Source organism: Lithobates pipiens, unplaced genomic scaffold (assembly GCF_037356315.1).
Source record: "Lithobates pipiens isolate NorthernLeopardFrog02 unplaced genomic scaffold, aLitPip1_a1.2 Scaffold_8, whole genome shotgun sequence".
Classification (NCBI taxonomy): Eukaryota; Metazoa; Chordata; class Amphibia; order Anura; family Ranidae; genus Lithobates; species Lithobates pipiens.
Genome location: NW_027507903.1, coordinates 394,779,421 through 394,791,447, shown reverse-complemented (window position 1 = coordinate 394,791,447; position 12,027 = coordinate 394,779,421).

Genomic DNA, 12,027 nt, shown 5'->3' with positions numbered 1-12,027 from the left:
TTGCATATCAATGGCCCCCCTACCCGCAAAGTATTCCAGATATTTTTGATGGACTTTGCGGGCCCTTTGGGGGGGGGGGGGGGGCAAGCCAGGACTACCAGCTTCAAGTGCCGCCAGGGTTCACTGATCTGCCAATCCAGCCTCAGGCCCAACTGAGGCCACATAGTTCAAAGCATTTCTCCTTAGAAAGTTGTGCATAATGCAGCATGCAAGTACTATATGGTTTAGTTTATATTCAGTCATGTGAATTGGCGTCAGGAATAGGCGAGACCGGTAGTTAAAAACCCCATGGTTTGGGACGGGGGTCCTCATGGGGAATGACCGCATCAGGTGTTCACCAAGCCCAAACGCTTCATCAGTGACAAAGGTGAACAGTAGACCAGCCACGTTGTTCTGTCCTCTGTAGCCCCCTGTAGAACTCGGTCTAGGCAATGACTTCACCAGCCGACATCTGGCCTTTCTTCCCCACGTACACATAAAAAGAACTCGTATGTCACCAACAGCACCACCAACATCACTATACTATTAAACCCCTTATAGTTGCAATAGTATGACCCAAGTTTGGGTGTGGCACGATGTGGGTGGACATGTTTCCCATCAATTGCCCCTCCGCATTTGGGAAATTCCCACCGCTGGGCAGATTGGGAAGCCACAGTCTGCCATTCCTGTGTCATTGAAGGAATCTGTGGAGTCAAACAAGAAAACAAAAAAATTAGTACTTTTGCACATAACATTGCAAGCAGATTAGACACAAACATTCTTGGCCAATATCAGTAAAACATTTATTTTAAGGCGTAAAGACAAAAATATAAGGTCCACTTATCAGATTCCTAAACCCCTCTGATAGCCCATTGTAAATATTTTTTTTGGGGGGGGGGGTGTTTTGGTCAGGTAACCCTCTCCACTTCATTGTCAGCTAAATGCATACATAATGTGTATTACTTTGGCCAGCCCCTCTTTACTTACACTATTGGCAGCCAACTGAACAGGTAAGAAGTGTCATAATACAAAAATATAAATACACACTGTACAAATTGAAGCACAATTTTACATTCTGCAATTACCTATCAAGATAATAGAACAATATACAATACATTAGCAAATATTACAAATATAGAATGTGATGTTAGAGGAGAAAACTTACCCTAATATAGTCCCCCTGCAGGACCTGAATGATGGCAGAACAGGTCTCTGGAATAATGATTCCCAGAGCCTGGGGCGAGATGCCTGTCAAGAACTTGAAGTCCTGCAGACTTCTCCATGTACCGCAAGGTGGCGATGAGCCTTTGTTCCGGAGTGATGGCTTGCCGCATGCATGTGTCCTGCTTCACAATAGAAGGAGACAGCAAAGCCAACAGACGGTGAAAAATGGGTCCGTCATCCAGAGATAATTCCTGAAATCATCAGGATTATTCTCCTGGATCTCCCGCAACAAAAGCATATCAGAGAATTGGTCACGCTGGAGCAACCAATTCTTTGTCCATGAACTTCTCCCCGCCCTGTTCATGGACTGGGCTTGGGTCAAAGTAAGAACTCTTACACCAAGCCCCTGCATAGCACGAACTCTACGATGAGAACATACCCGCAACATGTCTAGAAGACTGTCGGCTGGTCAGAACGAACTAACAGAATGCACTGAGAATCAGAAAGGCCTGAGAAGAGCGACCTGAAAATCAGAAACGAGTGGACAAGAACGCACTGAAAAACAGAAGCGAACTATAAAAGAACGAACTTAAAAACAGATACAAACTGACTACATGCACTGAAAAACAGATACGAACCCACAAACACAAACTGAAGAGCAGTAACAAACTGAAAAGCACAAGGCTGAAAATCGTGAATCATCTCTCACCAAACTTCTACTAACACGAGATTAGCAGAAGGAGCCCAAAGGGTGGCGCACTGGCTATTGAACTTCCTTGTTCTAGTCCAGTCGTACGTGTTGTACTTCAGCACGTTCTTGCCAATCGGAATTTCCGACAACATTTGTGTGACCGCGTGTATGCAAGATAAGTTTCAGCCAACATCTGTCGGAAATAGATCCACGGTTTGATTGTCAGAAATTCCGATCGTCTGTACGAGGCATAACCCTTTAGAGGTACTTTTGATAAAAGCAAGAATTGGTCTTGCTGTAAAAAAATTTAATTATATGACCCTGTCAAAAAGGTGTGGAAAAATTGGGCCTTGAATGTTGGCAGTGCCGGCACAATGTAACCCCTCACAGTTACTCTTGGGGAGAGTAGAACTGGACCCTGATGTAAAGAAATTTAAATTATATGCACTTGTCACACAGGTGCAGAAACATTTGGCTTGGATGTTAATTGTGCCCATGAAACCTATATCAAAAAATTACCAATACCAATTACCTATACCAAAAATTACTACTACAACAAAGCTAGGCAGCCTAGACAGCCCCCCTAGGCAGAGATTCCAGATCCCCAACAAGTTTAAATGGAAACGGGCTTGATAACTGCTCCTAATCCAAGACTGAGAAAGTTCTGCCCAGTGGTCTATTCTAATGACCCAGTAACCTAGTAAATCATCTACTAGAAAGCTCTCCATGTCTGTGTTTACCCCTAGATAATCTTCCACCATATGATGCAGACGCTACTGATGTGATCTTGAATCTGACAGCCCTTGGCGCTAAGGAATAAAAATTTTTAAATACATTACTTAGGTGGTCCCCTTCTCCACTGCTCCTCCTTTGACCAATGGAACCCTCAAAATTACATTTTAGATTAGACTGTAAACTACCAGAGTCTGGTAAGGTGTTACATAAACTCCTCTTTAAGGTGACCTCAAGATTTCATCCTGTGCTCCATCTGCAAGGGCAGAACGAGACTCTCTCCTTGTAACAGTGGGCAGCACAGTGATGTAGTGGTTAGCACTTTAACCTAGCAGCAAAAGGGTCGCTGGTTCAAATCCCAACCACGACGTCATCTGCCTGGAGTTTGCATGTTCTCCCTGTTCCTGCGTGGTTTTCCTCCGGGTACTCCAGTTTCCTCCCACACTCCAAAGACTGGTAGGTTAATTAGACCTTGTCTAAAACAAAAAATTGGCCTTAATATGTGTGTATGTCAATGTTGTATGTGTTTGTAAGCGTGTCTGGACCTTACGGGGTAAAGGACTACGCAAAAAGCTGCAGATGGACTCTGGTGGCAAGAAAGCGCCCTGAGGCGATTCAGTTCACATTGGTAGTGCTATACAAGTCACTCATTCATTCAAGGAGGGTTGTCAGATAATAATGATCCTTCTCCTTGATGCCACTAATTCTCGGGTCCTTTTGCAGGCTTTGAAGAATAGGGGGGCTCATGCACCGAAAGCTTGTGGAGGCATGAGAATCCGAGTCCTCGAGGTCACTGAGAATTGCGCTGGATCTGGAACTGCCTCCTCCCAACCAGGTACTACCTCCAAGGTTTCAGGGGACTAAAGGTTGGCGTATATCATCCTCTGCTTCAATGCCTCCACAACTGCCATAATCCTCCTCTTCCTTCACCTCTTGTGTGTTCTGTGGCCTCACAAGAATGGCGTCTGCATAAAGCAGGCCTTGAGAGGAAAGGAAGTCCTCCTCTTCCTCCCGCTGCTCCTCCTCGAGTGCCCTATCCATAAGGCCAAGCAGTGTGCTCCAGCAAGAACACAAAAGGGATAGTGTCTCTTATACATACATTGTCATGGCTCATCATCCTTGTCACCTCCTCAAATGGTGACAGTACAGTGCATGCATCCTTTATCAGCAGCCATTGGCATGGGGAAAAAAAAGCTAAGCTCCCCTGAGCCTGCCCATGTGCCATACTTACACAAGTACTCAATGATGGCCCTCTGCTGCATTTGCAGCCACTGCAGAATTTCCACAGTTGAGTTCCACCAGGTGGGAATGTCACAAATCAGGCCATTTACAGCGGGTGAAATTCCCTCTGAATTTCAGCCAACCGAAACACAATTCCTGGCTCAAGCTGCCATGGCATTAGAAGCACTACATGGTATCTTTTAACTGACTAATTGAATAGACCCTTGAATGCTTAGGGGATACTGGTGGTTCATAGGATAATTCAGTAGAAGGTGGCACTAAGGAGGAGGAGGGGATGGAGCTGACCCATCTCAATTACCACCACCAGCTGTATGGACAGGGGGTGGCAAAACAAGCTCTAAGCATGAGCCCAGTCCTGCATCCTTCATAGCAGAGTTACCCAGTGTGCTGTGAACAAAATATATTGTCCCTGACCATGCTTGCTGGACCACGTATTAGCAATAATGTGGACCTTGTGGTTGACTGCCTTGCCCAACGATGCCAAAACAATGCTATCTATTTGATGGTATAGAGCTAGAATGGCCTTACGTGCAAAGAAATAGCAACTGGGAACCTTGCCATTGTGGTACAGTGCATTCTGCAAATTCTCAGAAAGGGGCAGCATCCACCAGGTGGAAAGGCAGGTAGCTGCTGCTGGCAGACGTATTGCAAGGACCTGTGACACTCTTTGCTATACCATCATCCCTGTCAGTGGAGGCTGCTGAGATGTCATTATATATAGCAGGGGTAGAGAAGAAAAGTGAGAAGTATGTCCCTTTTGTGTGGCTTTCAGTTGCTGTTGCCAATGGGCTGAGTGGTGGGAGGTTAAATGCCTTTTCAAGCCTGTGATACTCAAATGGCTGTTTTTGCCACGCTTGATCTGCTTTCGGCAGAGATTGCAAATCGCAACAGTGCAATCGGCTGCACATGTGCAAAAAAAGGCTTACACAGCTGAGCTCTGGGAAGTGGACGATAAGAGAAATCAGATCTGGGAGATAAGAGTAGTAGTTGTGGAATGGATAAACAGACCTACAGTAAATTGAATCAAAAGCTCCAAAATGTACATGTATGTGTATGTAGTCAATAAGCCAAATATAGCTTTTTACTATTATTATTTTTTGTAACTATAGCTCACTGATAAGCTAATATATTTATATTGTAAATTAGAATATTCTTCTGAAACTCTTTATAATTCTACATTGTTTCTAAGTTTATATCTTTTATCGTTTATATTTGTATCCTTCCTCCAACTTACACTGTACAATAATCCCTCTTATTTATTCAGTGAGCTCCAAAAAACATTCTCATCTCCCCTGATTTTGGCACATTGAGAATCTCATTGTCCCATTATCTATTTAAACATTTTTTTCCAACAAAGTCCTGCCCATCTCCAAATTACCCAGCACTGCCACCACTGTTCCTGAAATCCATGATACAGTTCCTGCTGATAACCTGACTATTTTCTGGAGTCTTCCTTTCAACCTCCATCACGTCCCCAATTCTTATTACTCGCCTCTACCCAGGGGTCGAGTCCAAGGGAAAAAAGTGTGGGAACTCCCACCCAAGATCCACTCCCCCACCAAAAAAAAAAAAAATAGGACATCGGGGGACATCAGGGCACGGGGCATATCAGGGCATGGGCCACATCAGGCCACATGGCACATCAGGGCACGGGGCACATTATGGTACATCAGGGCACATTATGGGGCACATCAGGGCATGGGGCACATCAGGGCACGGGGCACATAGCACATCAAGGCATGGGGCACATTATGGCACATTATGGGGCACATCAGGGCACATAATGTGGCACATTGGGGCACATAGCACATCAGGGCACATTATGGGGCACATAGCACATCAGGGCACATAGCACATAAGGGCATGGGGCACATCAGGGCATGGGACACATCAGGCCACATGGCACATCAGGGTATGGGGGAAACGTTGGCACATTATGGCACATCAGGACACATTATGGCACATCATGGCACATTATGGGGCACATAGCACATCAGGGCACATAGCACATAAGGGTGCGGGGCACATCAGGCCACATGGCACATCAGGGCACATCAGGGAACATTATGGCACATTATGGGGCACATAGCACATCAGGGCATATTATGGGGCACATAGCACATCAGGGCACATAGCACATAAGGGCACAGGGCACATGGGGACATGGGGCACATCAGACCACATTGCACATCAGGGCATGGGAAATGTTGGCACATGGGGGCACATCAGGGCACATTATGGGTCACATAGCACATCAGGGCACATTATGGCACATCAGGGCACATTATGGGGCACATAGCACATCAGGGCACATCAGGGCACATAGCACATCATGGCATGGGAAATGTTGGCACATGGGGGCACATCAGGGCACATTATGGGTCACATAGCACATCAGGGCACATTATGGCACATCAGGGCACATTATGGGGCACATAGCACATCAGGGCACATTATGGCACATCAGGGCACATAGCACATCAGGGCACATTATGGCACATCAGGGCACATTATGGGGCACATAGCACATCAAGGCACATAGCACATAAGGGCACGGAGCACATCAGGCCACATGGCACATCAGGGCATGGGGCACATCAGGGCACATTATGGGGCACAGTGGGGCACATAGGACATCAGGGCAGGGGCCACATTATGGCATGGGGCACATCAGGGCACATAATGGGGCACAGTGGGGCACATAGGACATCAGGGCAGGGGGCACATTATGGCATGGGGCACATCAGGGTACATAATGGGGCACAGTGGGGCACATAGGACATCAGGGCAAGGGACACATTACAGCATGGGGCACATTATGGGGCACAGTGGGGCACATAGGACATCAGGGCAGGGGGCACATTACGGCATGGGGCACATCAGGGCACATAATGGGGCACAGCGGGGCACATAGGACATCAGGGCAGGGGGCACATTATGGCATGGGGCACATCATGGGGCACAGTGGGGCACATAGGACATCAGGGCAGGGGGCACATTATGGCATGGGGCACATCAGGGCACATAATAGGGCACAGTGGGGCACATAGGACATCAGGGCAGGGGGCACATTATGGCATTGGGCACATCATGGCACATAATGGGGCACAGTGGGGCACATAGGACATCAGGGCAGGGGGCACATTACGGCATGGGGCACATCATGGGGCACAGTGGGGCACATAGGACATCAGGGCAGGGGGCACATTACGGCATGGGGCACATCAGGGCACATAATGGGGCACAGTGGGGCACATAGGACATCAGGGCAGTGGGCACATTACGGCATGGGGCACATCATGGCACATAATGGGGCACAGTGGGGCACATAGGACATCAGGGCAGGGGGCACATTACGGCATGGGGCACATAATGGGGCACAGTGGGGCACACAGGACATCAGGGCAGGGGGCACATTAGGGCATGGGGCACATAGCACACCAGGGGGCACATTATAGGGCACATTGTCATCTTACTAGGCAGTATGCAGAGTAGCACAGGAAGCATTTGGCTGTAGTAAATTCTCCCTCACTTCACACAGTGCTGTTCACTCCCCGGCGGCCCCTCCTCTCTTCTCGTCTATCCCCATTGGCTAGTGACATCATCTGGCATAGACCATAGACGAGAAGAGAGGGGGCCACCGGGGAGCGAACAGCGCTGTGTGAAGGGAGGGAGAGCTTACTACAGCCAACCGCTTCCTGCGCTACTCTGCATACATCTCATTCAGGCGGCTCGAGTCCTGCAAAGGGAACGGTGTTCCCGCTGTGAAAATAGTGCAGGGACGCCGTTCCCACGCGTTCCCGCAGGACAAGAGCCCTGCCTCTACCACTTTCATAGTCCATGGTGCTGTTGACACAATTCATACAAGCTCCACTTCCCCAGAATAAACTACTTCAATTTCAGCTGGCCCTATAAACTAATTTTGACCTCAATTCATTCTCTGTAAAATCCTATGTGTAAAGAATTTAATACCTATGCTGCTGCTGCTTTCTATTTACTTTTTTGTAAATACAGGTAGATACAAAATGGATCATGAGACAGATTTCTTTCTCCCTGTCATTCACCTGTGAGTTAAAAGATTTACTGGTCTTCCCACTGCTATACCCTCTACAGTACTCTCTGTCCTGCTGTCATATCTTTAACAATTGTCTCCTGCTAATTAGGAATGAGCTTTGTGTTAGAGTCGAACCCATGTTCGACTCGAACATTGGCTGTTCATCTGTTTGGTGAATTCCAAACATTATGGGTCGTTCGTGCCAAATTCGAGTGGCGCTTCACGGCCCATAATTCACTGCAGCATTGCAGTGCATTGCTGGCTGATGGTTGGCCAAGCATGCACTATGACCCGCATGCTTTGGCCAATCACAGCGTGGAAAAAATGGAGAGCCGTAATTGGCCAAAGCCAAGGTGGCTTTGGCCAATTATGGCTCAGGAGGTTTAGTCCACGCCCCATACTATATAAGGCCACCTGCACAATGGCCTTGTGTAGTGTGTTGCGGCGGCGGAGAGAGATAATCAGAGAGACAGTGTGATTTCATTTAATTTGAAGCTGTTTCAAATACAGTCGGTGTATTGTGCCACCTGCACAGTGTACACCTAAAGCTACTCCAATTGCTGGTGTTCTGCTCACCCTTGGTAGACTCTGCCCCCTTCTGTGAGTTTGTGGAATGTGCAGTTCCTTAGTGGCTGGTTCCCAAATGCCACTTTTTCACACGGAAGGCGATTCCTGCTCTCTACCGGCAGTGGAAGGCAATGTCTTGGCCTTGATAGACGGGGCGGTTAGCGGTAAGGTGCATACTACTGCTGACTCATGGTCTAGCAGGCATGGACAGGAACGTTACCTATCTTTCAAGGTGCATTGGGTGACTTTTCTGGCAGCTAGGAAGGATGCAGGACAAGGTGCAGCAGTGTTGGAGATTGTTCTTCCACCACACCTCCAAAATGCTACTACTAGTGATTCTGACTCACCTCTCTCCTCCACCCCTCCTCTTCTTCTTCCTCCATGGCCTCTTCCTGTGCTTTGTCCTCAGTACCAGCAGTGCTCCGTAGGAGTTCAAGGGGCTACGCAAGTACACAGGCAAAAAGATGGCATGCAGTGCTTGCACTGGTGTGCTTGGGGGACAGGAGCCACACTGGGGCAGAGATTCTGTCAGCTCTGCAGGGGCAGGCTGAGAGGTGGTTGATGACATGCCAGCTTAAGCCAGGAATGGTGGTTTGTGACAATGGCACCAACCTCCTCTCCGCCCTCCAACAGGGACAACTGACCCCTGTGCCCTGTGTGGCTCATGTCTGTAACTTGGTGGTGCAGTGGTTCTTGGGCAGGTACCCAGGCTTACAGGATGCCCTGAGGCAGACCAGGACAGTCAGTGTGCATTTCCACCGGTCATATAATGCCAGTGCTCAGCTGGCTGACCTCCAAAAGGAATTTAACCTGCCCAAGAACCGCCTAATTTGTGACATACCTACCAGGTGGAACTCAACGTTGGCAATGCTGCAGCGGCTGCACACGCAGCAGAGGGCCATCAATGAGTACCTGTACGACTACGGCACCAGGACAGGGTAGTCGCCATGATCAGGGATGCATGCATTGTCCTGTCACCATTTGAGGAGGCCACAAGGATGGTGAGCAGTGGCAGTGCATGCATCAGTGACACTGTCCCTGTTGTCCACCTGTTGGAGCACACGCTGCATGGACAGGGCACTTGAGGCAGAACAGAGGCAGGAAGAGGTGGACTTCATTAACTCTCAAGGCCCCCTTTATTCAGACAGTGTTCCTGATGGCCCGCTGATCACACAGGAAAAGAACGAGAAGGAGGAGGATTGTGTCAGCATGGAGGTGGAGCCTGGCACTCAGCATCAGCAGCAGTCTTTTAGGGATGATTTACAGTCCCAAGAAACCCATGGATTTGTACGTGGCTGGGAGGAGGTGGCTGCAGATCATGTCGTCCTTAGTGACCAGAGGGCTCTGGACCGAATGCCTCAGCTCACCTACGCTGCATGGCCTCCCTGATCCTGCAAAGCCTGCAAAAGGATCCTCATATTCGTTGTGTCCTGCATCCAGCGTTCTTTCGGAATGCACATTCAGTGCTGCTGGAGGCTTTGTAACCGATAACAGGGTGCGCTTGTCCACTGACTCGGTTGATCGACTGACTGGATCACCACCAGCTACCAAGCACCTGATTGCTGATGTAACCGAATAATTTTTTTTGGAATGTCAGATCCCTTCAAGACTGCCTATGCTGATGCTGAGTGACTATCCTGTTATGCTGAGTGACTGCCCTCTTCCTCCTCAATGATCATGCTGATAGCTTGTAAGAACATTTTTGGTTCTTGGTGCTGCCACCAGTGGCTAAAGCCCAATTTTTCAGCCTCTGTTTAACAGGAGTGTGTAATTACAATTTTTGATGCAATATTTTACAGGAGGGTTCTTTGCTGCGCTCAACTACAATATTTGCGAGTGGTTGCAGTGTTGTAGCACCAGTGCCTAAGGCCAAAATTTTCAGCCCGTTTAAAATTTTTGATCCAATACTTTGCAGCAGGGCTCATTCCTGCGCTCCAACTAGAGTATCTGTGAGGGGTTGCAGTGTTGTGGCACCAGCACCAGTGCCTAAGGCCCAATTTTTCAGCCCCTGATTAACAGGGGTGTGTAATTACAATTTTTGATCCAATATTTTGCAGCAGGGCTCAGTCGTGCGCTCCAACTAGAGTTTCTGTGAGGTGTTGCAGTGTTGTGGCACCAGTGCCTAAGGCCCAATTTTTGGGCCCCTGTTCAATGGGTGCATGTAATTACAATTCTTGATATAATATTTCACAGCAGGGCCCGTTCCAGCGCCCACCAAGAGTAACTGTGAGGACTAACAGTGTTATGGCACCAGCAGAACCACCACCACCAAAGGCCCAATTTTTCTACCACTGTTCAACATTGTCATGTAATTACAATTCTTGAAATTATAGTTCACAGCAGGGTGTTCCAGCGCCAAACAAGACTCACTTTGAGGGCTTATAGTGTTGTGTCAACACCAACATCTTAGGCCCAAATTTCTGCAGAGTATTTCTGCAGGCCCCTACTTTCAAACATCCAACTTACAAACGTCTCCTACTTGCAAACGGAAGGAGGCAACAGGAAGTGAAATAAAATTTACCCCTAGGAAGGGAAATTCTCTGCTGTAAGAGTTGATATGGGAAAAAGGTGTCTCCTCTCCACTGATGCTTTATCCCAATCCTTGTTTTACTAAAAAACCCAAATTTTCAAAAAACATTTGTCATTGGGACAAAAAAGAAAAGTGAGGTGAAAGTGAGGTGAAATCTTCTGAAGAGGTGCACAGATAACAATAAAAAGTTATAGGGGTGATAACCCTTCCCTATGTTTTCCAAAAATCTTAAAAATAGATTTTTTGACTGGAGCTACACTTTAAAAATGTACCACTTCAAAATTACAAACAGATTCTACTTAACAACAAACCTATACAGTCCCTGTCTTGTTTGCACCGTCTGTATACTGCTGTTCTGAGTATAAAGGGCCTGGGTGCCCCATGTCTTTCCTTTTTTTAATTAGGGTATGGGGTTCCCCTTAATATCCATACAAGACCCAAAGGGGCTGCTAATGGGCAAGGGAGGGTACCCATGCCATTTTTATCAATGATTTTCATCCATATTGCTGGGACCAGACATTACATTAAAAACGCAAGCAGTTTTAAATTACTTTTTTTCTATTAGAAATGTAATTTTGTGCAGGGACTGTTCTAAACATGGGAAACACGTGGCACTTCACAGGCATACTATAGACACCCCCCAGGCATGATATTTAAAGGAATATTTCACTTTTCTTTTTCACTTTATGCGTCATTAAAATCAGTGCTCCCGAAAAACGGCTGTTTTTAATACTTTTTTTTGCATTGATACATGTCCCCTGGGGCAGGACCCGGGTCCCCAAACCCTTTTTAGGACAATAACTTGCATATTAGCTTTTAAAATTAGCACTTTTGATTTTAAATGTTCGAGTCCCATAGATTTTAATGAGGTTCTAAAGTTTGCGCAATTTTTTGTCCGTTGGCAGGTTCTGGTGCACAGCAAACTGGGGGGTGTTTGGCTCATTCCTACTGCTAATACTATCCCATCATATTTCTTGACATCTCTACACCATATACTGTTCTTTGTCATACTCTTTGCATTTTGTTCTAACACATATTGCCCTCTATCATACATTCCACACCCAACTC